This window comes from Schistocerca nitens, chromosome 3 (assembly GCF_023898315.1).
Source record: "Schistocerca nitens isolate TAMUIC-IGC-003100 chromosome 3, iqSchNite1.1, whole genome shotgun sequence".
Taxonomy (NCBI): domain Eukaryota; kingdom Metazoa; phylum Arthropoda; class Insecta; order Orthoptera; family Acrididae; genus Schistocerca; species Schistocerca nitens.
The window spans coordinates 870,648,646-870,674,738 of NC_064616.1; positions in this window are offsets into that span (position 1 = coordinate 870,648,646).

Sequence of the window (26,093 nt, forward strand, 5' to 3'; positions counted from 1 at the left end):
ATAACAAGAGGTGAGGTCAGGTCTAGAAAACGCACATAGGGAACATTGTCAAAGTATATGAGGTTATAACTACGAGTTACAAACGGAATGCACAGTTCAAGAAAGTTTGCTGTAACGTTTGATTTATTAATTGAATTATTACGGTGAAAAAGACTATTTTCGAATAATTTTGTGTGATATTGCCCATTTAATAATATTCTGAAACTGGGAAACTAAATTACATGAGCATGATTTGAACTCGGACCAGCAATGTAGTAGCCGCGAAATTCAGCCACTCCACTCCGCTCGCTGGCCGCTACATAATTAATGTTACAGGTGTAGGTGGTACGCAGAAAACTTCAACACCGATTTTCTCGGAACCTAGGGGTCGTTGGATGAAAACCCACTAGCCAGGTACTCAGGACATGTCCCTGTGCGACGTACCTGAGACTCGTCAAAATCTGTGATTAACAGGTCTGATGTTCTCCTTTAGCCGGCCGGAGTGGCCGAGCGGTTCTAGGCGCTACAGTCTGGAACCGCGCGACCGCTACGGTCGCAGGTTCGAATCCTGCCTCGGGCATGGATGTGTGTGATGTCCTTAGGCTAGTTAGGTTTAAGTAGTTCTAAGTCTAGGGGACTGATGACCTCAGCAGTTAAGTCCCATAGTGCTCAGAGCCATTTGAACCAGTTTTAGTTTCCTTGTAAGATAAACATAACAACGCTTTGACTTAACACTTCTCAAAACCAGTAACATTTCAAAAAAAAAGTACCTGTTGAACCAAACTGAAATTTAGTAAACAAAAAGGCAAAAATGAAACTACACTTAACAACAACAAAAGTGTCTATATCTAATAAAATAAAAGCACTGAACGGATCCATTTTATGAGCTTTTCTGCTTATTTTTAAACCCTCTATCAGTTCCCAGACGTTTCCCACATATTAGTTAATACCCTGCATACAGAGCGTAAGCGGATTACTCCCACGTACATATGTTACGCCAGAAATATTCATCATATTACTATCAGAGCATGTAATGTCCTACACCCCACGCGATTTTACCTTCGTTGAGTGCAGCTACAATTTTAATGGCCATGTTCTGAAAATTTTTATCTATTGAAAATGACTTGCTTAATTCTGTTTGACAAGAGCGCTAAACCAATGTCGCATACACCGTCTGATATTCCTTAAACGTGTACTTTGTTTACCTTTGTCCTAAGCGTCGCATTGACTTCAGCTGGACTTTTTACAGCTAGCTGAAAATTATTTTCTTTATCTCAGACAGATTTGTGCACCTTGCACCATTTCGGAAGTGCATAAGCAGTCTACGTGGATTTTTAATCGTGTATAAGACCATTCGTGCTTCTTCCGTACCCCAATTCCTTTACAATCTTTTACGAACAGAATTACATTTGTGCAGGTGGCCGATGCATTAAGCAGAGAAAATGGTTGCGGTAATCCGCACGTTTTTGATCCGAGGCGGAGCGCAGAGTGCGCGGGTAGTGACAGGGCGAGAGCATCCGCAGTGGCTGGCTTCAAAGGGCGAGCGCAATGGGCTCTGCAGAGCGCTACAGCCGGCGCGCCAATTGCATTAAGCAACTGTCTGGCAGCGGTCGCGCCGCCGCTAACCTTCCGTAGGCCGCTGCGACTGCGGCAGCCGTTATTAGATTTCTGTCGCTCCATGGTGGCGGCCGCCCTTCCTACCCTTACAAAGAATGACGACGTCGACACATGCTACATTTCATTCCACCGTTACTAACGGCCGTCGGTATTCTGTCACTTGCTCTCCAAGCACGCACGTAATCAACAAAACTCGTTCCTAATTTTCCAATACATCTTCCAGCTATACAGGGTACTTGCAAACATTTAAAAACTGGTATAAGTAATTACCTGAACATAACGTAACAAACGTCTCGGTACGTGAAAGACAAAATCTCTATTATTATTATTATTATTATTATTATTATTGTTTCTTTCTTTTCTCAGACGTTATGTCTGGTCAAAAATGGAAAGTGGCGCGGACATTGATCAAGTGTGACTTCCTTTTAACTGTACAGTATATGTTACATTGCATTTAGGAACTTTTGGGTAATTGAACATGTATCAATAATTACTGATTTCTGTAGTTGTATATATAAGTTTGGATGTAGCTGTATTGCATTGATGTACTGGTGGATATTGTGTGGTATGACTCCTGTAGTTGATAGTATAATTGGTATAATGTCAACTTTATCCTGATGGCACATATCCTTGACTTCCTCAGCCAGTTGGATGTATTTTTCAATTTTTTCTCCTGTTTTCTTCTGTATATTTGTTGTATTGGGTATGGATATTTCGATTAGTTGTGCTAATTTCTTCTTTTTATTGGTGAGTATGATGTCAGGTTTGTTATGTGGTGTTGTTTTATCTGTTATAATGGTTCTGTTCCAGTATAATTTGTATTCATCGTTCTCCAGTACATTTTGTGGTGCATACTTGTATGTAGGAACTTGTTGTTTTATAAGTTTATGTTGTAAGGCAAGCTGTTGATGTATTATTTTTGCGACATTGTCATGTCTTCTGGGGTATTCTGTATTTGCTAGTATTGTACATCCGCTTTTGATGTGATCTACTGTTTCTATTTGTTGTTTACAAAGTCTGCATTTATCTGTTGTGGTATTGGGATCTTTAATAATATGCTTGCTGTAATACCTGGTGTTTATTGTTTGATCCTGTATTGCAATCATGAATCCTTCTGTCTCACTGTATATATTGCCTTTTCTTAGCCATGTGTTGGATGCGTCTTGATCGATGTGTGGCTGTGTTAGATGATACGGGTGCTTGCCATGAAGTGTTTTCCCTTTCCAATTTACTTTCTTCGTATCTGTTGATGTTATGTGATCTAAAGGGTTGTAGAAGTGGTCATGAAATTGCAGTGGTGTAGCCGATGTATTTATATGAGTGATTGCCTTGTGTATTTTGCTAGTTTCCGCTCGTTCTAGAAAGAATTTTCTTAAATTGTCTACCTGTCCATAATGTAGGTTTTTTATGTCGATAAATCCCCTTCCTCCTTCCTTTCTGCTTAATGTGAATCTTTCTGTTGCTGAATGTATGTGATGTATTCTATATTTGTGGCATTGTGATCGTGTAAGTGTATTGAGTGCTTCTAGGTCTGTGTTACTCCATTTCACTACTCCAAATGAGTAGGTCAATATTGGTATGGCATAAGTATTTATAGCTTTTGTCTTGTTTCTTGCTGTCAATTCTGTTTTTAGTATTTTTGTTAGTCTTTGTCTATATTTTTCTTTTAGTTCTTCTTTAAAAAAAATGGTTCAAATGGCTCTGAGCACTATGGGACTCAACTGCTGAGGTCATTAGTCCCCTAGAACTTAGAACTAGTTAAACCTAACTAACCTAAGGACATCACAAACATCCATGCCCGAGGCAGGATTCGAACCTGCGACCGTAGCGGTCCTGCGGTTCCAGACTGCAGCGCCTTTAACCGCACGGCCACTTCGGCCGGCAGTTCTTCTTTAATATTTGTATTATCTATTCCTATTTTTTGTCTGTATCTTAGATATTTATAGGCATCCGTTTTTTCCATCGCTTCTATGCAGTCGCTGTGGTTATCCAATATGTAATCTTCTTGTTTAGTGTGTTTTCCCTTGACTATGCTATTTTTCTTACATTTGTCTGTTCCAAAAGCCATACTTATATCATTTCTGAATACTTCTGTTATCTTTAGTAATTGGTTGAGTTGTTGATTTGTTGCTGCCAGTAGTTTTAGATCATCCATGTATAGCAAATGTGTGACTTTGTGTGGGTATGTTCCAGTAATATTGTATCCATAATTTGTATTATTTAGCATGTTGGATAGTGGGTTCAGAGCAAGGCAGAACCAGAAAGGACTTAATGAGTCTCCTTGGTATATTCCACGCTTAATCTGTATTGGCTGTGATGTGATATTATTTGAATTTGTTTGGATATTAAGTGTTGTTTTCCAATTTTTCATTACTATGTTTAGGTACTGTATCAATTTAGGATCTACTTTGTATATTTCCAATATTTGTAGTAACCATGAGTGGGGTACACTATCAAAAGCTTTTTGGTAATCAATGTATGCGTAGTGTAGCGACCTTTGTTTAGTTTTAGCTTGATATGTCACCTCTGCATCTATTATCAGTTGCTCTTTACATCCTCGTGCTCCTTTGCAACAGCCTTTTTGTTCTTCATTTATAATTTTGTTCTGTGTTGTATGTGTCATTAATTTCTGTTTAATGACTGAAGTTAATATTTTGTATATTGTTGGTAGGCATGTTATGGGGCGATATTTAGCTGGTTCGCTGTGTCTGCTTGATATTTAGGTTTCAGATAAGTTATTCCATGTGTAAGTGTATCAGGGAATGTGTATGGGTCTGCAATGTAACTGTTAAATAATTTAGTTAGATGTGAATGTGTTGAGGTGAATTTCTTTAGCCAGAAATTTTCTATTTTAACTTTTCCAGGGGCTTTCCAATTGTGAGTAGAATTAATTGCTTGGGTGACTTCATGTTGCAAAATTATCACTTCAGGCATTTGTGGCATCATCTTGTATGTGTCTGTTTCTGCTTGTATCCACCGTGCATGCCTGTTATGTTGTACCGGGTTTGACCATATGTTGCTCCAAAAGTGTTCCATGTCTGTTATGTTTGGTGAATTGTTTATTTTAATGTGTGTGTTATCTATTGTCTGGTAAAATTTCTTTTGGTTTGTGTTGAATGTTAGTTTTGTTTCCTTCTATTTTCACTTTTTTTGTATCTTCTGAGTCGTTTGGCTAATGCTTGTAATTTCTCCTTCTTTTCGTCTAATTGCTCTGTCGCTTCTTGTTGTGAGATTTTACCTAACCTTTTTCGTTTTTTTTCCGAGATTTCATTTCTTATAAATTGTGTTAGCTGTCCGATGTCTTTTCTCAGTTTTTCTATTCTGATCTGTAGCCTGTGTTGCCATGCTGGTTTTGTGGGTTTCTTCTGTCTGTTGGTTGGTTCTGATCTCTGTCTAGTGCGTATATTTAGTGTAGTGAGTGCTCCTATATAAACCAGTAGTTGTAACTCTTCCATAGTTGTGTTTTCATTTATTTTGTTGTGTATGATTGTGTTGATAGTTTTTATTGTTGTTTCGACTTGTGGGTTATTTGGTGGTCTATGCAAGAATGGTCTTATGTCTGTATTTGTGTCTTTGTATTCTATATATGTCAGCTGAAATTTTTCTTCTATATCTAACATGTGTGTCACTTCGTGTTCTATTTGTGCTTGTTCTGGTGGCTGTCTTAAGATTTCGTTTTCCTCTGATTGTTTAATTGGTGCGTGTTGTTCTTTGTTTGTTTGCTCTGGGATGTTTGAGTCCATTACTGTATTTTCTTCTTCTTCTTGTGATTGCACATTATTTTGTTCCAGTATTTGTTGTACTTGTTGTTTGATGTTTTATAATTCTGACTGGGGTATCCTGTTATTTTTGATTATTACACGGATCTGATCAGCTAGTCGTTGTTCTGTTAAAAATTTTAATTCTGGGTATCTGGTAATAAATGTTGTGTATACTTGTGATCTGTATCCAGTTGTGTTGGTTCCTAGGTTTGTTGCTTGGTAATAACAGAACATGAGGTGTCGATTAACTTCATCTGACCATCTCATCCTCTGTCTTTGTTTTCCTTCTAGGGTGGTTGCAGGAAGCATATCCTGCAAAACACCTCTATTTTTGTTTAAATCATTTTCCAGTTGGCTAGCAGTGTCGTTACCATTGTGGGCGGGCATAGGGTTCAAGCGTCGTCCCCGACCATGACGGCGCTTGTCCGAGGCTTCTTTAGTTCTGTCCTGAACCAACTAATCACACTAAAAGGGGGGTTAGCCCTATTAGTGGTTTGTTCTTTTCGTTGCCTTTTACGACTGGCAGAACATACCGGAGGCCTATTCTTTTCCCGGGCCTCCACGGGGATTATTACTATTATTATTACTATTATTATTATTATTATTACTATTATTTTGTTTAATGTGCATAAAACCGCCGACAGGGGTACCACCGACCGTAGTTGCTGAAAATGACAGCGAACCAGGCACAGTATGCAATTTGTGTGCTAGAATTTGCAAAACTTTCAACAAGATGGTTTCCCTCCAAATTTCCACAATTGTCTAAGAGGTTACCTGAGTGGACGTTGCCGGGTCACTGGACAGGTCGTTCAGCGTGCGGTGCTCGAAGGGGCAACACTTGACGCCTTGCGACTTGTTCTTACGGTGTTACATCGAGGATCTACATCTACATCCATACTCCGCAAGCCACCTGATGGCGTGAGGTGGAGGGTACTTTCAGTACCTCTATTGGTTCTGACAGGTTTCAGACAGACTATATAATGGAAAAACAGAGATTCAGGAACCAGGTTTTAAATTGTAAGACATTTCCAGGGGCAGATGTGGACTCTGACCACAATCCATTGGTTATGAACTTTAGATTAAAACTGAAGAAACTGCAAAAAGGTGGGAATTTAAGGAGATGGGACCTGGATAAACTGACTAAACCAGAGGTTGTACAGAGTTTCAGGTAGAAGAAGAATGGGTAGCTTTGAGGGATGAAGTAGCGAAGGCAGCAGAGGATCAAGTAGGTAAAAAGACAAGGACTAATAGAAATCCTTAGGTGACAGAAGAAATATTGAATTTAATTGACGAAAGAAGAAAATATAAAAATGCAGTTAATGAAGCAGGTAAAAAGGAATACAAACGTCTCAAAAATGAGATCGACAGGAAGTGCAAAATGGCTAAGCAGGTGTGCGTAGTGGACAAATGTACGGATGTAGAGGCTTATCTCACTAGGGGTAAGATAGATACTGCCTACAGGAAAATTAAAGAAACCTTTGGAGAAAAGAGAACCACTTATATGAATATCAAGATCTCAGATGGAAACCTAGTTCTAAGCAAAGAAGGGAAAGCTGAAAGGTGGAAGGAGTATATAGAGGGTCTATACAAGGGCCGCGTACTTGAGGACAATATTATGGAAATGGAGGAGGTTGTAGGTGAAGATGAAATGGGAGATATGGTACTGCGTGAAGAGTTTGATAGAGCACGAAAAGAACTAAGTCGAAACAAGGCCCTGGGAGTAAACAACATTGCATTAGAACTACTGACAGGCTTGGGAGAGCCAGTCCTGACAAAACTATACCATCTGGTGAGCAAAATGTATGAGACAGGCGAAATACCCTCAGACTTCAAGAAGAATATAATAATCCCAATCCCAAAGAAAGCAGGCGTTGACAAATGTGAAATTACCGAACTATCAGTTTAATAAGTCACAGCTGCAAAATACTAACGCGAATTCTTTACAGACGAATGGAAAAACTGGTAGAAGCCGACCTCGGGGAAGATCAATTTGGATTCCGTAGAAATATGGGAACACGTGAGGCAATACTGACCCTACGACTTATTTTAGAAGCTACATTAAGAAAAGGCAAACCAAAATTTCTAGCATTTGTAGACTTTGAGAAAGCTTGTGACAATGTAACTGGAATACTCTCTCTCAAATTCTAAAGGTGGCAGGGGTAAAATACAGGGAGCGAAAGGCTATTTACAATTTGTACAGAAACCAGATGGCAGTTATAAGAGTCGAGGGGCATGAAAGGGAAGCAGTGGTTGGGAAAGGTGTGAGACAGGGTTGTAGCCGCTCCCCGATGTTATTCAATCTGTACATTGAGCAAGCAGTAAAGGAAACAAAAGAAAAATTCGGAGTAGGTATTAAAATCCATGGAGAAGAAATAAAAATTTTGAGGTTCGCCGATGACATTGTAATTCTGTCAGAGACAGCAAAGGACTTGGAAGAGCAGTTGAATGGAATGTATAGTGTCTTGAAAGGAGGATATAAGATGAACATCAACAGAAGCAAAACGAGGATAGTGGAATGTAGTCGAATTAAGTCGGGTGATGCTGAGGGAATTAGATTAGGAGATGAGACACTTAAAGTACTAAAGGAGTATTGCTATTTGGGGAGCAAAATAACTGATGATGGTCGAAGTAGAGAGGATATAAAATGTAGACTGGCAATGGAAAGGAAAGCGTTTCTGAAGAAGAGAAATTTGTTAACGTCGAGTATAGATTTAAGTGTCAGGAAGTCGTTTCTGAAAGTATTTGTATGGAGTACAGCCATCTATGGAAGTGAAACATGGACCATAAATAGTTTAGACAAGAAGAGAATAGAATGTTCGAAATGTGGTGCTACAGAAGAATGCTGAAGATTAGATGGGTTGATCACATATCTAATGAGGAGGTACTGAATAGGGTTGGGAAGAAGAGGAGTTTGTGGCACAACTTGACTAGAAGAAGGGATAGGTTGGTAGGACATGTTCTGAGGCATCAAGGGATCACCAATTTAGTACTGGAGGGCAGCGTGGAGGGTAAAAATCGTAGAGAGAAACCAAGAGATGGGTACACTAAGCAGATGCAGATGGATGTACGTTGAAGTAGGTACTGGGAGATGAAGAAGCTTGCACAGTATAGAGTAGCATGGAGAGTTGCATCAAACCAGTCTCAGGACAGAAGACCACAACAACAACAACAAATCGGTTCTCCCTTCTATTCCTGTCTCGTAATGTTCGCGGAAAGAAAGATTGTCAGTATGCCTCTGTGTGGGCTCTAATGTCTCTGATTTTATCCTCATGGTCTCTTCGCTAGATATACGTAGGAGGGAGCAATATACTGCTTGACTCCTCGGTAAAGGTATGCTCGAAACTTCAACAAAAAGCTCGTACCGAGCTACTGAGTGTCTCTCCTGCGGAGTCTCCCACTGGAAGTTTATCTATCATCTCCATAACGATTTCGCGATTACTAAATGATCCTGTAACGAAGCGCGCTGATCCCCGTTGGATCTTCTCTGTCTCTTCTATCGACCCTATTTGGTACGGATCCCGCACTGATGAGCAATATTCAAGCAGTGGGCGAACAAGTGTACTGTAACCTACTTCCTTCCTGCATTTCCTTAGGATTCTTCCAACGAATCTGTCTGGCATCTGCTTTACCAACGATTAATTTTATATGGTCATTCCATTTTAAATAAAAAAAATGGTTCAAATGGCTCCGAGCATTATGGGACTTAAACATCTATGGTCATCAGTCCCCTAGAACTTAGAACTACGTAAACCTAACTAACCTAAGGACATCACACAACACCCAGTCATCACGAGATTTTAAATCACTCCTAATGCCTACTCCCAGATAATTTATGGAATTAACTGCTTCCAGTTGCTGACCTGTTATATTGTAGCTAAATGATAAAGGATCTTTCTGTCTATGTATTCGCAGCACATTACACTTGTCTACATTGAGATTCAATTGCCATTCCTGCACCATGCGTCAATTCGTTGCAGATCGTCCTGCATTTCAGTACAATTTTCCACTGTTACAACCTCTCGATATACCACAGCATCATCCGCAAAAGCCTCAGTGAACTTCCGATATTATCCACAAGGTCATTTATGTATATTGTGAATAGCAACGGTCCTACGTCACTCCCTGCGGCACACCTGAAATCACTCTTACTTCGGGAGATTGGTTGGTTGGTTTGGGGAAGGAGACCGGACAGCGAGGTCATCGGTCTCATCGGATTAGGGAAGGAGATGGAAGGAAGTCGGCCGTGCCCTCTGAAAGGAACCATCCCGGCATTTGCCTGGAGCGTTTTAGGGAAATCACGGAAAACCTAAATCAGGATGGCCGGACGCGGGATTGAACCGTCGTCCTCCCGAATGCGAGTCCAGTGTTTAACCACTGCGCCACCTGGCTCGGTTTACTTCGGGAGACTTCTCTCCATTGAGAATGACATGCTGCGTTCTGTTATCTAGAAACTCTTCAATCCAATCACACAATTGGTTTGATAGTCCATATGCTCTTACTTTGTTCATTAAACGACTGTGGGGAACTGTATCGCACGCATTGCGGAAGTCAAGAAACATGGCATCTACCTGGGAACCCGTGTCTATGGCCCTCTGAGTCTCGTGTACGAATAGTGCGAGCTGGGTTTCACACGACCGTCTTTTTCGAAACCCATGCTGATTCCTACAGAGTAGATTTCTAGTCTCCAGAAAAGTCATTATACTCGAACATAATACGTGTTCCAAAATTCTACAACTGATCGACGTTAGAGATATAGGTCTATAGTTCTACACATCTGTTCGACGTCCCTTCTTGAAAACGGGGATGACCTGTGCCCTTTTCCAACCGTATGCAACGCTACGCTCTTCTAGCGTTTATGTTCCACCACTTCCACAGAAACTCTAAGACTTGTGTCACCTTATCACAGCAGCTGTTCTTGCCGTCCCTCCTGGTATGTTGGGTCGGATATTAGCGGAATTAGACTACCTAATGCATGTGTGCCTTGTGATGAAGTATGGACACCTAGATCATTTATAAACATAGAAAAAAAACATTGTGGCATTATCCCTGGTCATTTATCTGTACTGGTTTTTGGAAATGTTTCTTGGGCTTTATAACTACCCTACATGTATCTTACTAAATTCCCTTTCTAGTTACCTGTTAGTTCATCCAGAGATAATGATATTAGACATGACACTTTAATATAACAATAAAACATAATTAAAAGTTAACACTCATGGGAGCATATAATTACTTGCAGGCCTAGTTAATTTCAAAATTAATTTCACACAATTTATTCGCATCTCATCACGAGTCACCGCACACACTGTGCTCAAAACACACACACTGCGCCGGCCGGTGTGGCCGAGCAGTTCTAGGCGCTTCAGTCTGGAACCGCGCGACCGCTACGGTCGCAGGTTCGATCCTGCCTCGGGCATGGATGTGTGTGATGTCCTTAGGTTAGTTAGGTTTAAGTAGTTCTAAGTTCTAGGGGACTGGTGACCTCAGATGTTAAGTCCCATAGTGCTCAGAGCCATTTTTGAACACACACTGCACACACGTCCATTTAGCTGATATGAGGTCCATGATGACACCCTTGCCTCTCCATTGCGTTCTTTGAGCATTCCAATTTGTCTCTCTGAAAAACAGTTATCATCCCTCCGTAATGATAATTTACTCAGAAAAGTGGAAGGAGCTTATCACTTCCCATTACAGATCTTGGGCACACAGTTTGCCACTAACATACATTAGACCCCGATGTGATAAGACAGAGATGCTTTGTTTTTAAAATTTTGGCAACCCTAATATTACTTTTACTGAGCCATACATTTTTTAAACCGTAAGTGCATATTGTTTCAGGAGTAAATTTTACTTGCTTTTTTAAGTATGTTGTTTTTCATAATCGCTTTCAGTCCCCTGTGAAATTTATTGCCCACTTTGATTTCCCAGTTGTACATACGTTTTTCACTTTTTGTTTCATTTTCCTTGGAAGATTAAGTTGAGCCTGAATCTTATTCTATGATCATGAGCAGAGCTGTTAATACAAAAATTGCCAGGTTCCTAATGATAGGCGTGCTCAGACAGTGCGATTACAATCCCTAACACATTGTCTTTACAGTTATCTAGTAACTGCTTTTAACTGATATTCTTTTCTTTAATTTCAACTATGGGACTGTATTATGTGCACTTGATTTCCCTCCGCCCTTATACCCCCCCCCCCTACATCCCCCCATAAAAACGGTTATCATAGAAAAGGCCTGAGAGTACATAGGAATGGTAAAACATCCTGATTCATCCTTACGAAACTGTGATTGTTTCATAGTCTATCCAATTATTGTTTACATTTAATATGTTTGTATTATTTTGTCTCTTCAAACTAAAGTTAATGTTGTTAGCACTATGTTCAGCATCAATTTATTTCTTACTGAACTAACTTTAAACACCGCTGGAGCTTTCATTTGCTGCCTCTAGCAGTTTTTGCAGTGTTTTATCTGTAATTTACATCTTACTGTCAACACGGAAGAGAGTGCTCTTTAACCAGTGCCTATAAACTCCAAATCCATTATGCCATTGATTAGGGTACAACGCAAAATTTGAATGTGATTGAAAATATTTTAATGTTGTCCCTATTATCCAAGGCGTACGAGAGTAACGTGAAAAGTTCTCAGCATGATAAATGTAAGTCGTTACTATCAGTGGTATGTTCTTTTCGTTATGCTGGTAAGAGTTGCTCAGCGTCGGAATCCATGTGTCAACTTTATCTGAAGAATCATTTTGTTTATCGGATTCCCTAGTTGAATATTCAGTTTTCAGTTTTTGTTTCATTATTCTTGTTAGAGTTAATTAATCTTATACGATGATTTGTTTCGTACGTGTTACTTAAAATGGGTAAAATATCATACCGTCAAAGGATTGTTCTAGACGATTCATTGCCAATGAAAATTCAAACAAAACTGTGGTAGGTTTATTTGTATTGGTCATCCATTTTTAGTTATTAAGAATTGGACGAATAAACTCAAACGTACATGTGCTTCTCTTTAATGCCATCTACGTAACCTACATCCCAGAATTGTAATCACGGTTGAAAATATGGAGAAAGCGCAAAATATGACGATTACGTGAGTATGAAATAACCAAAGACAATATTTATATTTTTCTTTAATAGTCGAGGTGGTGCAACGAATGCGGCACTGAACTCGCATTTTTGCAGGCGAATTTTAAGTCCTTGCCTATTAATCTAAATTTAGGTTTCCCGTATTATTAATGTATAATTTAATACGAATGCCACGGATTGTAATTGTAAATGGTAATAGCTCCTCTGGAAAGAACCAGAGCTCCACGCGCTAGTAGAAAGCACTGAAGCTCGAATCGGTATACGTACAGAAATCTGGTTAAAGTCGGAGATAAGTTTTGCAAAGGACCTAACAGTATTCAGAAAATATAGATTAAATACAGTTGGTGGTGGAGTGTTTGTTGATGTTAGAAGCAGTTTATCTTGTAGCGAAATTGAAGTAGATAGTTGCTGTGAGTTACACTTGACAACAGGAATAAATTAATAATTTGTTCCTTTTACCGACTTCCACGACTCAGGTGACTCAGTTGCTGAACAGTTCAAAGGAAGGAGACTTGAGTATAATCTCAAATAGGTACCGTACTCATACGACTATAGCTGGTAGTGACTTCGATATACCCTCTATACTTTGGCGAAAATATATGTTTAATGTCTGTTGTAGGCATTGTTACAGCGTAAAGTCAAGCTCCGGCACGCTAGTCGGGAACGACAGAGCAGAGAAGGCTGTGAGAAGAGGTCAGCCAATCGCACTCTGACCGACCCCCTTCCAGGACGGACTACTACGGTCGCAGGTTCGAATCCTGCCTCGGGCATGGATGTGTGTGATGTCCTTATGTTAGTTAGGTTTAAGTAGTTCTAAGTTCTAGGGGACTTATGACCACAGCTGTTGAGTCCCATAGTGCTCAGAGCCATTTTGAACCTTCCAGGACGACAACGCGACAACGCGACAACAGCGGACCATATGAGAAGAAGACATAAGCTCTGCGACCGACTGGTGACGGTCCAGTTGCATAGCGGCTTCAAGGTAAACGACTTCGATAGCAGCTTCAACGCTAGTCACTTCGCTTATGCTGTATGTCGCCCGTTGCTTGCGATACATCTGTGTAATTGCCAAAGTTAAGTATTGTATCTTTTCTTAGTGTAATAAAACTCATTAATACGACTTGTTTGATTGTTTGTCTAGCGAACCGAGTATGCAGGCTTCCTAGACACTACAGGCGTAGAACGTCGTCCGAAATCGTGCTGAATGGTTTCTCAGAAAATTATTTTGAACAATTACTTCAGGAGCTAAATCGAAGAGTAAATGGTTGCGGAAACATATTTGACCTCTCAGCAACAAATAATCTTGAACAAATAAGGATCATCATAACAGATTCATGCATTATTGGCCACAAGATCGTTGTAGCGAGACTGGCCACTGCAACATCCGAACACACCGAAAGTAAACGCAAAATATATCTATTATATATGTTCGCTTGACCATTCCTAAGTGACAGTCTCCACTCCTTCCCACCTAAATGTTTAAGTGTAGACCAAATGTGGCTTACAGTCATGGAAATAGTATCTGCGGAAATTGAGTGATAAATACCGAATAAATTAATAGAAGATGGCACCGCTCCCCATGGAACACAAAACAGGTCAGAACGCCGTTACAAAAGCAACGAAGAAAGCACGCCAAAGTTAAAAGAACACAAAATCTCCAGGACGGCGAAGTTTTGCTAAACCTCTAAAGTTAGCGCCGACTTCAATGCGAAATGTTTTAATGGCTTCCACAATGAAACGCTGTCTCGAAATCTGACAGAAAAACCAAAGGGGTTCTGGTTGTAAGTAAGGTACACCAGCGGTAAAGCACAATCAATATCTTTACTGCGCGATACCAGTGGTAATATTACCGATGACAGCGTCACTATAGCGAGGTTATTACACTTAGTTTTCTGAAGATCTTTCGCCAAAGAAGACGAAGGAAATATTCCAGAACTCAAATCAATAACAGTTCGCAACATGAGTAACTTAGAAATGAATGTTCTCGGTGTAGCGAAGTAGTTTAAATCACTTGGCAAAGACAAGTCTTCCGGTCCAGGAAGTATACCAATTGGTTCCTTTCATTGGGTTTTGGGACAAATAATGATTTGGAACATTATGAAATACCTCGAAGGAAACTGTCTATTAGTTCACCGTCAGCAATGATTTAGAAAATATTGTTCTTGTGAAAGATAACTAGCTCTTTACTCACATGATGTAATGAGTGCTATCGACACGGCATCTCAGACTGATTCCACATTTCTAGATTTTCAGAAGGGTTTTGACACTGTTCCTCACAAGAGACTTTTAATCAAATTGCGTGCCTATGGAGCGTCGCTTCAGTTGTACGACTATATTCGTAAAATCTTGTCAGGAAGGTCACAGTACGTACTAATCGACGTAAAAACATCGAATAAAACAGAAGTGACAATTGACGTTCCCCAAGGAAGTGCAATAGGCCCTCTGCTTTTCTTATCTATGTAAACTATTGAGATATTCTTAGCAGCCATCTTCTGTTTGAAGATGGTGCTGTCATTTTCCAACTAGTAAAGTCGTCAGAAGATCAAAGCGAATTGTAAAGTGACTTAGACACGATTTATATATGGTGCGAAAAGTGGCAATTGTCTCTGAATAAGGAAAAGGGTGAGGTTATGCACATGAGTGCGAAAAGAAATCCGTTAAATTTCGGGTACACAATAAATCACACAAATTTAAAAGTTGTCAGTTCAACTGAATACCCAGGAATTACAATTATGACCAACTTAAACTGGAAAGATCACACAGTTAATGTCGTGGGGAAGGCAAACCAAAAACTGACTACACTAAGCTTCTCCTTCTTGTGCTAGAGTATTTGTGTGCCATATGGGATTTTTACCAGATAAAACTGACGGAGGACATCCAAAAAGTCCAAAGAAGGGTGGCTCATTTCGTATTACTGCGAAATAATGGAGAAAGTGTCGCGCATATGATTATCGATTTGGGATGGCAATCACAAAACAAAGGCATGTTTCGTTGCATCGAAATATTTTCACGAAATTTCGATCACCAACTTTTCCTCTTATTGTGAAAATGTTTTATTATCGCCAAGCTACCTAGGAAGAAATAATCATCGTAATAAAATAAGAGAAACACAGCTCGTACAGAATGATTCAAGTGTTAATTTTTCCCACGCGCTGTCAGAGGGTGAAACGGCAGAGAAAGAGTCAGAAGTTGGTTCGAAGAAACCTCTACCAGGCACTTAAGTATGAACTGCAGAGTAATCATCTAGATGTAGATTTACATGAAGATGTAGGTGTAGGTTATCTCTAGAAAGCCCATGGCCTATTCCTTGCCACATTCTTCTCTGTTTTGAGGTTTTATTCCGTCCACATCATCTATAAGATGGAACATTAACCTTCCTTCCATCTTTCTTTCTTCTTCGTTTCACTAACGCTTTATTTGAGATGGATGCTATATTTTTTTTAATACTCAGGAAAAGCAATAGTAAATGAAATTTAGTTAAACTCACTGCGCCTCTGTATGTTGCAGAACTTATCCTGCGTCAGAGTAATTCCCATAGAATGTACACAACACCACAGTTTAAAAGGACAAGGAAATCGTGTAATATCAATTCACCCCTTTTGGCGCCGTTTCATGCGGCGTTCATATTGTAACACGGATATCCCAAGAGGTTTTATCACTTGTAATGAGGAACTACAAATTAAAATCTACAGCCAAGCTCAGAATGCAGATCGAATCAGCAACTCGCTCGTTACCAGCAAATTCACCACAGCTAGCACGGCTACCTACGTCTGAAAGTTAATACCAATATTGCCACGTCGCCACTACATTCAAGTCTAAATACGAAAGTAGGGTCGAGAATGAAGTACAACACCTATAATTGAAACAATGTTTACCACGAACATTAACGTGCCGTCACAATAGAACTAAATTCCTGGACAGAAATTGCTACTACGTATTTACGTAAACATCTAATATGCCAGGGTACACAGGCGTTAAAAACACATGTGCTTCCGAGGGGTTTCCGTAATTGATACATATTAAATAACAAATAATTGCTTGTGGTGGGGGTTTGAATTGACGACTCGCTGCAGTCCGGCCAGCAAGGCTAACCGCTGCGACACGCAGCATGCAGCATTGATCAGAGACTGAGGCGTTGCTCCCTGTTGTGGAGAAACAGCCACCCGCTGTTTCAGAAGTTCTCACTGGAGCTGACTTCAGCACCCTGGATCCAGATTTTCTCAGTGGTCTTCGGTATGGCAGAGCTGGCCGATGCTCGCATTCTGTTAGCGTTGTCACATCATCTTCACTATGATGAGCTTGGGAGGTAATCCCCCCTCGCGTGAAAGTTTCGTGATCGTCGAGCGGGTCTTTAGTTTCCTTGAACGAGAAGACCCCATTGTCGATCTGCACCTCTGGACGTCGTAAGGTTTCATACGGAGTACAGGGCGACGTCTCCGCTCTTTTGTCTTCTTCAGGAAGGATCATAATCCTCGACTTCGTATGTGATATCCGACAAGCGATGAAGGATATGATGTAGCTCAAAGTAGCGTTTTAGTATCTTTCCCGACAGCCCCATTTTCCACACATATGTAAAATTTGTTAGAAATTTTCCGGCCTTTATCTCACTATCTGGTGCTTGGGGTTATAATTCTCTCGGTCTTTCTTCAGAATGTCCACGGTCTGCATGTGATCCAACTATCGTGCTTCTTCGGTCCAGTTGATGAGGTGTTCCACGTAGTATTCCTAAGTATCGTTCGGTTGAACCGAGAACAGTGTATCGATTGTCGTTTTAGCCTCGCGAACGGTATGATATCTCTAGTCTCTTATTTCGCTGTGTTTTGTGCGAATGTCACGATGGGAGCATTGTATCCGGATCTCTCTGTCTGACATTAACGTGCATAGAGAGACTATCTGTCAACATCGTATTAAAGCGTTCTCTGAGACTGTTCGTCTGTGGATGGCAGGCAGTTGCATCCTGTGGATGTTGCAGCGTGAAATTACTTCTTATGTTACCTTCGACTGGAAAACTTTTCTACGATTAGAGATCAACATACGTCGTTCTCTATGGTTAAAAATAACGAATTTTGCAAGGAACTTTGAAATTTACGCAATTTCACCAGTTGTCACAGCTTCGGTGACAGCACAGCGGGAGAGGTAAACAGTGCAGCCTATCATCGAACGGTTCCCGTTTGTCAGTTTCAGGAACGTCCCCAAGTGATCGCTTCCAATTCGGTGGAATGGCTCTGCTGCAAGAACAATTAGTACCAGATGCTCTTGGAGGTAACTGTAGCACGTGCTTCCATTCCAGGTGACTATATCTTGGAGTGTCATGGAAAAACTTCATGATAGATGCCCTTAGATTAGCTGTTATGACGAGCAAATATTTCCGCCCCTGTGGATTATAGTTCCTCTTGTACAATGGTACGTTTATTAATTTGAATCCTTCGTTGGCCAGTTCCGCCTCTTCAAGTCTTCTATAAGTTTCAGGGTTACTGTGTCTTCCCTCTGTTGAGCAGCAACGCCATTTAGCGACATACCAACCAAAGAGATTGCTTACGCCGCGGTTTTTCGCCCTCTTCTGGAGTACTGCTGTGCAGTGTGCGATCTGCATCACATGAGACTGATGAACACAGAAAAAGTTCAGAGCAGGTTGCTCATTTTATATTATCGCGAAATAATGGAGAGGGTGCCACGGACATGGTACGTGAAATGTGGTGGAAAACATTAAAACAAAGACGTTTTTTGTTGCGGCGGGATCTTCTCGTGATACGTCTATCACCAAATTTCTCCTCTGATTGCGAAAATATTCTGTCGGCGTCCACCCACCCTGGCAGAAATGATCATCATGATAAAATAAGACAAATCAGAGCTCGCACAGAAAGACTTAAGTGATCGTTTTCCGGCTCGCCGTTCAAGACTGGAATGGTAGACAAATAGCTTGAAGGTGGTTCCATGGACTTTCTGCCAAGCACTTAATTGTGAATTGCAGAGTAATCATGTAGATGTAGATGCAGTGAAGTGAAGACTTGGATTTCATCCACACTGCTGTGTTCCTCTTAAGTATTCTTTGTAAGTCAGTCAATGTCGTTGTGTTTGCATCCGTTCTATAAACCACTCTGAAGTCATACTTCTGAAGCCGTTCGTCACAGAAGATCCTTCAGTCTCGTCAGCCAACATAGAGAATTATGGTTCGCCGCAGTCGTCAATGTTTTGCCAAATAAATACAGCAGAAACTTGTTGACGGTACAGAAGCATCTTCCTTAATTTGCAATATAAATGCACCATACAATAATCATTAGTATCGGTGTGAAGCTCTGTCTTGGCAATCTCGTCAGTCAGTCCTAATACTAAAGATGATATTGGCGTCTCCTTAAGGAGAAGGAAATGTCTTACTTGGGTCTTCTTCCAGGAAACCTTATCGTCTCCCTGCAGTAGTTTTTGAAAGGGCGTGCGTTGCTACAGAAATCCTGTGAGAATTGCAGGTAGTAAGAGCGCATTCCGAACAAACTTTTCACATCACGAATGTGCTGAGGAGTCGAAAAACCTGTGACTGATCTTATTTTCTTTGAATCGGAATGGTCTCCATCTCCACTTACTAGATGCCAGAGGATGTTCATATCTTTTGCGACGAAGAGGCACTTTTTCGGATTTAGACGAAGGGCTGCAGTCTGAAGACGCTTCCACATGGTTGTCCAGACCTCAAAGACACGTCGTCCATTTAAGGAGTAGAATCAAACGTTGTAAAGTGGCTAGAGCGTTACACAGTCCAAACAGCACATCTTTGAACCAAGAGAGGCCGTCAGGGGTAATGAATGCGCTATTTTCCATGTCAGTTTCATCATCTTTGATTTGCAAGTAGCCTGCTGCATGTCCATAGCTGAGAAATACACTCCTGGAAATGTAAAAAAGAACACATTGACACCGGTGTGTCAGACCCACCATACTTGCTCCGGACACTGCGAGAGGGCTGTACAAGCAATGATCACACGCACGGCACAGCGGACACACCAGGAACCGCGGTGTTGGCCGTCGAATGGCGCTAGCTGCGCAGCATTTGTGCACCGCCGCTGTCAGTGTCAGCCAGTTTGCCGTGGCATACGGAGCTCCATCGCAGTCTTTAACACTGGTAGCATGCCGCGACAGCGTGGACGTGAACCGTATGTGCAGTTGACGGACTTTGAGCGAGGGCGTATAGTGGGCATGCGGGAGGCCGGGTGGACGTACCGCCGAATTGCTCAACACGTGGGGCGTGAGGTCTCCACAGTACATCGATGTTGTCGCCAGTGGTCGGCGGAAGGTGCACGTGCCCGTCGACCTGGGACCGGACCGCAGCGACGCACGGATGCACGCCAAGACCGTAGGATCCTACGCAGTGCCGTAGGGGACCGCACCGCCACTTCCCAGCAAATTAGGGACACTGTTGCTCCCGGGGTATCGGCGAGGACCATTCGCAACCGTCTCCATGAAGCTGGGCTACGGTCCCGCACACCGTTAGGCCGTCTTCCGCTCACGCCCCAACATCGTGCAGCCCGCCTCCAGTGGTGTCGCGACAGGCGTGAATGGAGGGACGAATGGAGACGTGTCGTCTTCAGCGATGAGAGTCGCTTCTGCCTTGGTGCCAATGATGGTCGTATGCGTGTTTGGCGCCGTGCAGGTGAGCGCCACAATCAGGACTGCATACGACCGAGGCACACAGGGCCAACACCCGGCATCATGGTGTGGGGAGCGATCTCCTACACTGGCCGTACACCACTGGTGATCGTCGAGGGGACACTGAATAGTGCACGGTACATCCAAACCGTCATCGAACCCATCATTCTACCATTCCTAGACCGGCAAGGGAACTTGCTGTTCCAACAGGACAATGCACGTCCGCATGTATCCCGTGCCACCCAACGTGCTCTAGAAGGTGTAAGTCAACTACCCTGGCCAGCAAGATCTCCGGATCTGTCCCCCATTGAGCATGTTTGGGACTGGATGAAGCGTCGTCTCACGCGGTCTGCACGTCCAGCACGAACGCTGGTCCAACTGAGGCGCCAGGTGGAAATGGCATGGCAAGCCGTTCCACAGGACTACATCCAGCATCTCTACGATCGTCTCCATGGGAGAATAGCAGCCTGCATTGCTGCGAAAGGTGGATATACACTGTACTAGTGCCGACATTGTGCATGCTCTGTTGCCTGTGTCTATGTGCCTGTGGTTCTGTCAGTGTGATCATGTGATGTATCTGACCCCAGGAATGTGTCAATAAAGTTTCCCCTTCCTGGGACAATGAATTCACGGTGTTCTTATTTCAATTTCCAGGAGTGTACTTTGCTCCTTTCAAGGAGTGTAGGGTGTCGTCAATGCACGGCAGTGGGTAGATATCTTTTTTCGAGATTTTGTTCAGTCGTCGTAAGCCGTCGCAGAAATGTCATTCTTCTTCACAAGGACCGTATGAGATTACCACAGACTCTCTGAACGTTCAATGGTGTCATCTTGCAGCATCTTCTACACTTCCTCTTGTACTAACAGTCGTTCAGCCAGTGGTATCTGATACGAATGCTGCTTATTGGTAAATGATCCACACTGTTGATACGGTGTTTTGTCATGGACTGCTCTGGCTGTATTTTCTCCTCTCCGGTGTTGTTAGCATCCGCAAATTGATTCATAACGGCTAACACTCGACAACGTTGAACCCCGGTCACGTTAGACGCTATTGTCAGGTCAATAGTAGCTTCCTACCCCGTCTTGTCTGTAGTGGTAGCGGGGCATGGTTCTTCGTCGATGGTACTAAGGTGTCGTTCCTGGATTGATTCGACTGCCGTCATGTGCATAACTTTAGTGATGAGTTGTGGTTGCCCGTACACATTAGTGATCCAAATTTCTTCTTGACTATCTACAATACTTATGATCGTTGCTGGCACGTAGGTTTCTTTTGTCAGCCTGAGTAGCTTTTTGCAGTCGACAAAAGCTACATAGTTTCACTGTGCATCTAGATTAACGACTGGAACTCGTCTCTTTAATAGCGGTAGGATAATAACGTCTTCAACGTCAAACAACAGCGGAGAACAATCTTTTTTACATGCAGTTGTTTACCTTCATCACGTTGAGGCCTTATCCTTCCACAGTCTATGACAGCTTGTGATGCCTGCAAGAAATCTCATACGAGAACAAAATTATGGCTTCATTGTGTTCAAATGGCAGTGCCGAAAGGCTACGTTCTGCCGGTGATAGTCACTCTTGCAGTATGTGTTATAGTCAGTTGGAGGTATATCCCGTTTGATACTTTCAGCATAATTGCTTTCGTATCACAGAACATGACCTCCTTTAGCGGATGAAGATAGCATTCGACATTACGGATAAGGAAGTCCCTGAGACGACTGGCGCCCGGACAGGATGGACCATCCATGGTGAAGCCAATGACATTTCTTCACGTCTTGGTGACTGAAGTCCAAGGAGAATTTTCTTCTGTGGTGACGTCACCTTGTAATGGGACACCCTCCTCTAACATTACCTTTTTTTATAGAAATAACCGATACCATGTATACTGTCGATTCTTGTATAGGTGAACATTCTCGGCTGTTTCACTGAAAAAATTTCATTTGATTCTGTATACGGTGCAGTATATTTCAGGCTAAAATGTATAAAAAAAATTAATTTGTTTTATGAAATGTCTGGCCTATTTGAAATTCATGTTATTAATTGCACAATCTAACACTAATTGTTAAATTTATATCTGGACTCATTGGCAAAATAATTGTATATTTTACCGAAGATTCTTCTTTTGTCAAGAAAGTGTGTAAACGTCTTTGCTTTGTAAACTCTTGGAATATTATGAGTACCACAGTAAGTAGATGGTAGTGGGCATGCCTCTGATAAAAATGCACGTATTTTTCTAATTTTGTCTACAACAATATTATTGATGGTTGTATGAAAATGGAGGTTGTGAAGTCGGTGTGATATAGAAGAATGGGATAAAATAAAAGAAAATCATAGCAACAGATAGTACTTCATCAGTTATTTAGTCATCAGGAACCCACAACGTTAAATCAAAATTTCAGCGCAAGAATATACACATAGGCAACGGCCTTGCCGCAGTGGCTACACCGGTTCCCGTGAGATCACCGAAGTTAAGCGCTGTCGGGCGTGGCCGGCGCTTGGATGGGTCACCATCCTGCCGCCATGTGCTGTTGCCATTTTTCGGGGTGCACTCAGCCTCGTGATGCCAATTGAGGAGCTACTCGACCGATTAGTAGCGGCTTCGGTCAAAGAATACCGTCCTAACGGTCGGGAGTGCGGTGTGCTGACCACACGCCCCTCCTTATCCGCATCCTCCTCGGAAGATGACACGGCGGCCGGACGGTCCCGGAAGGGCCACTTGTGGCCTACAGACGGAGCTTTTTTTTTTTTTAATATACACATAGGCAAAGACTTGGAGCCAACAACAAAAGATAATGAAGATAAATAAAAAAAATTCTTTTGTGTATCTAACACCTCTCGAAGCTTTTGAAAATAGTGAAGAGACTAAGAGAAAATTAATGGTGATGTGTAGGAGGATAAGATTATAACCTCCATAGAGACCCTCCTTAGTTTTCCTGAATTCGGTGGCTAGGGGAGCGGTTGGTAAACACGCCCCGACTGCCGTGCGTGTTTAAGTGCCGCTTCCCGGGGGGAGGCGCGCCAACCCCAGATCGATCGATGATGAGGGTCGGTGTGCCACCCAGCCAGTGTGGTTTTTAGGTGGCTTTCCATATCCCACTGAATGCTAGGCTTGTACCCAAGTCCTGTCTCAGTTACAAGATTTGCAAACATTTAGAAAACGTGCGCTAACTTTCACATGAGTAACACCGTATGCAGCCAGTATGGATACACATATTCCGTCGCGCATGGGGGGAGGGAGGTAACGTGGTGGTAACAGGAAACGCATCCGGCCACCCCTTAAATTAACCAATCCAAATCCGTTAATAACCACGCCGATCTTGTGACGATGCGGGTCAAAGGCACAAGAAAATGATGAGGCGAGCGGCTGGTATCTCTGTACGTCGAGGGGGAACGGCTACTGCGTGTTGGGGAGCGTCCTCGGCCAAAGGCACGGCAATGAACTTTGTCTCGCAGGTCGACGACACTCACCTGCAATTGACTTGCGTGAACAGAACTGCTGGGATGGTTGATGGGGTTGGGGGTTGTTTTGAGGGAAGAGACCAGACAGCGAGGTCATCGCTCTGATGGTTGATGTTTGGCTGTATAGTAATAGTCGAAAACTTGCCTCCTTTCTTTTCTGTAACGTACAATGTGTCCAGGGGGTCCACATTGGGAAACACACCTGCTTGTTGTCCTCCGTATTCAAAAGTGTGTTCTGTGGGCCGCTATACCTGGCTGAGGATTTGGTTGTACCTGTGTTGATCGGATCCTGTCAAGCGTCTCCGGAAAATACTGACGGATGCCTCATGTGCAGCTGACTTGTTGCTGTTTTGGAATGCGTTGACCTCCTGAATATTGTCTGAACGATTTACTGCTTGTATTCCGGTTCCTCTCCGTTTAGGAGACGGCTTTTACGTTACCTAATTGGAGCCACGGTGTTGCAGATGTTTTGAAATAACCGGCGTCTCCACCAAACAGTGTCACGTCGTCACCACAATCAAAGCCAAATTCAAAATCAGATCGTCAGTGAAGTAAAACAGCACTGAAAGAACCATTATTACGAGCATAGAGCCGGAACAGAACTTACATCCTGGACGGAGAACGCTGCATGGAATATTCCAGAATATGCGAACATTTCAAACATGATAAATTTTCAGAACCACCCAGAGTGATAAATACTAAATTAATGCTGGCTGCTGTTTTTTTAACTGTTACCCGCAGTGCCGGCCGCGGTGGTCTAGCGGTTCTAGGCGCGCAGTCCGGAACAGCGCGACTGCTACGGTCGCAGGTTCGAATCCTGCCTCGGGCATGGATGTGTGTGATGTCCTTAGGTTAGTTAGGTTTAAGTAGTTCTAAGTTCTAGGGGACTGATGACCACAGATGTTAAGTCCCATAGAGCTCAGAGCCATTTGAACCATTTTTTTGATCCGCAGTACGCCAACCACCGACGCTCATTGCTGCGTTACCCACGCAACACATTGCGCTGCAATATCTAGGTTATACGGAATTACATGTCTCAAGGAATGTCGATGTCAATTTTATTGGAGGCTGAGCATCATCTCAGTTGGAGAGGGATCATGGATGGAAATGATCATGTCCTTGTTGGAAGAACCAAACTATGTTCACTTAAAGCGATTTGGACACACCGCAGAGAAACTAAACCAGAATGGACAAACGGGTTTCTGAGTCTCTATTTTCTCGTGTGCAAGAGTGGAAAATTTCATTCACGAATCATTCAGTTTCAAAAAAGGCACAGTACTTCTGAAAGCCTATTACAAAAATGAAGTGGATTAAAACTATCTATAGATCAAATGAATATACACTGTAAGTCAGTACTAGTTCTGTTTACGTATATGCTCAATTTAAAATATTTGATGCTGTTTGTGGACGAGTTAATTAAAGTTTTTCTTTATCACAACTTTTATAGAAAACTCAGGCTCTTCAGTGTTATCACGTTTTTTATTTGTGCTATGTAGCTAGCATTTCCAAATACACACACCAAAAAAAAGGTTTGCATTACCCCAGTTTCCAGAACTTCACGGGACTGATGACCTCAGATGTTAAGTCCCATAGTGCTCAGAGCCATTGAGCCAGAACTCCTGAATATAGACGTTGAATGTGGATATTGTGTCACAGGCACAGTCCCTTTGACTGTTCAGAGATGTCACTAAACCCGCGCAAAGATGTAAACAACCATCCATGAGCAGCACCTATGAGACGGAGGGGGTCCGACAGCCGATCAGTTTCAGTCATTCCACTAGGAAGGAGGTACACGGTTCGTGTTGTCTGCAGTTCAACCATGCCTAGACTGTCAATACCGTGGTTCCATCGCGTCCGCATTGTTACTTTGTGCCAGGAAGGGCTCTCAACAAGGGAAGTGGCCAGGCATCTCTAAGTGAACCAAAGTGATGTTGTTGAGACATGGAGGACATACAGAGAGACAGGAACTGTCGATGACATGCCTCGCTCGAGCCGCCAAAGGGCTACTACTACGTTGGATAATCGCTACCTACGGATTGTGGCTCGGAAGAACACTGGCAGCAGTGCCACCATCTTGAATAATGCTTTTCGTGCAGCCACAGGACGTCGTGTTACGACACAAACTGTGCGCAATAGGCTGCATGATGTGCAACTTCACTCCCAACGACCATGACGAGGTCCATCTTTGCAACCACGACACCATGCAGCGCGGTACAGATGGGCCCAACAACATACCGAATGGACCGATCAGGATTGGCATCACGTTCTCTTCACCGATGAGTGTCGCATATGCCTTCAACCAGACAACCGTCGGAGATGTGTTTGGAGGCAACCCGGTCAGGTTGAACGCCTTAGACACACTGTCCACAGAATACAGCAAGGTGGAGGCTCCCTGCTGTTTTGGGGTGGCATTAAGTGAGGCCGACGTGAGCCGCTGGTGATCATGGAAGGCGCCGTAACGGTTATACGATACGTGAATGCCATCCTGCGACCGATAGTGCAACCATATCGGCTGCATATTGGCGAGGCATTCGTCTTCATGGACGACAATGGAGCGC